A 2,293-nucleotide genomic window follows, 5' to 3' on the forward strand; every position below is an offset into this window, starting at 1 on the left:
GAACGTTTTATTGCGGAATTACCGCGGTACTTCCAGCCGGGTATGGCTGCCGTACGACCTACAGGATAGATCATCGAACCACTTTTCGTGCATATTGTCCGTCGAGGGTATCACCTCGATACCCCCAACAGACCTTTGGACACTTCCTCACTACTCCTTGGAGCAGCAATCAGGGAACCATATAGTAGGAACAGCCGAATATGGAACTCTTTTCGTACTTTGGACACCTCCTATAACTTGTATGGCGACTTCGGGGACCTTCATTTCGTTCTCAGTTGGTACCCCTATTTCGGTCTTTGGACACCTCGTCTTACCCGTATAACTCACTTTAGGTCCACTTATTTGCCTGATATCTCATCGTGAACCCGTTTTTCGTACACCGTACACACCTAGGAACACCACATATGCGTTTCCCTTTCGATCGTGAAGTTTTCAAATTTTTCGATTTTTGGTCCTAGAAATTCATGAACGGTGGGAGACCAAAATTTTTCATAAAAAAAAATTTTCACCGTTTGACCATAAAAACCTTCTTTTCGTACATACCCCATCATTTCTTCACGTTTTAGGCCATTTCTGAAATTTTCGCTTCGATAGTGTGTCCCCTATAATACAAAATGAACATTTTGCATCTCCCACAAGTGGCCATTTTTTTCCGCCACTGAAGAACACGACCTCGGGAACTCGGACCTAGGACGTGGCCATGTAAGTCATAGGCCACCCCAACTTTTGCAAAATACTGTTTCTTTTCACTTTTCATGATCTAAGGCGCGTTCCGACGGCGTTTTGAACAAATTTATGAGAAAAAAAATTTTGACCCTCGGACCAAAATTTTTTCGTTCGGGGCCCCATGGCCTATGGCCAGTATGGGAACTCGGGATGCCGATATGACAAAATTTGTCAAAAAATCACTAAAAAGTCGCTATGGCCCATTATTTAGAGCTTGTTGAGACCTTTCTAAAACACCTTGGTTGACCCCTGTCCGATAAGTAGTTTTCGAGATATTCGAGAAAATGTGATTTTTTGGGACTTAGAAAATTTTTGACCCGTACCCTAAGAAAAAGTGATTTTTTCATAGGACAATTTTTTCTTCGCAAATACTGTTTGGTTTCACTTTTCATTATTAGAAACGCGTTCCGAAGCCATTTTCATCAAAATCTCGTGAAAAAAAAATTTCACCCCCGGACCAAAAGTTGGCCGTTCGGTGCCCTATGGCCTATGGCCAGTATGGGAACCAAGGATGCCGATATGCGAAAAAGTGTCAAAAAATCACTTGAAAGTCGCTATGGCTCATTAAATAGAGCTTGTAAAGACCTTTCTAAAACACCTTGGTTGACCCCTGTCCGATACGTAGTTTTCGAGATATTCGAGAATAAGTGATTTTTTGGGACTTAGAAAATTTTTGACCCGTACCCTAAGAAAAAGTGATTTTTTCATAGGACAATTTTTTCTTCGCAAATACTGTTTGGTTTCACTTTTCATTATTAGAAACGCGTTCCGAAGCCATTTTCATCAAAATCTCGTGAAAAAAAAATTTCACCCCCGGACCAAAAGTTGGCCGTTCGGTGCCCTATGGCCTATGGCCAGTATGGGAACCAAGGATGCCGATATGCGAAAAAGTGTCAAAAAATCACTTGAAAGTCGCTATGGCTCATTAAATAGAGCTTGTAAAGACCTTTCTAAAACACCTTGGTTGACCCCTGTCCGATACGTAGTTTTCGAGATATTCGAGAATAAGTGATTTTTTGGGACTTAGAAAATTTTTGACCCGTACCCTAAGAAAAAGTGATTTTTTTCATAGGACAATTTTTTCTTCGCAAATACTGTTTGGTTTCACTTTTCATTATTAGAAACGCGTTCCGAAGCCATTTTCATCAAAATCTCGTGAAAAAAAATTCACCCCCGGACCAGAAGTTGGCCGTTCGGTGCCCTATGGCCTATGGCCAGTATGGGAACCCAAGGATGCCGATATTGCGAAAAAAGTGTCAAAAAAATCACTTGAAAGTCGCTATGGCTCATTAAATAGAGCTTGTAAAGACCTTTCTAAAACACCTTGGTGACCCCTGTCCGATAAGTAGTTTTCGAGATATTCGAGAATAAGTGATTTTTTGGGACTTAGAAAATTTCGACCATGACCCTAGAAAAAGTGATTTTTTCATAGGACCAAAAGTTTGTCCAATAGGGTTTTGGTGCCACTTTTTATGTCGATACGTGATCCGATGCTATTTTCATGATCATTAGAGGGATTTCACGCTGTGACCAAAAAATTTTCATACTTCATACTTGTCCCACACAT

This window comes from Anopheles stephensi, unplaced genomic scaffold (genome assembly GCF_013141755.1).
Source record: "Anopheles stephensi strain Indian unplaced genomic scaffold, UCI_ANSTEP_V1.0 ucontig167, whole genome shotgun sequence".
In the NCBI taxonomy this organism is placed as follows: Eukaryota; Metazoa; Arthropoda; class Insecta; order Diptera; family Culicidae; genus Anopheles; species Anopheles stephensi.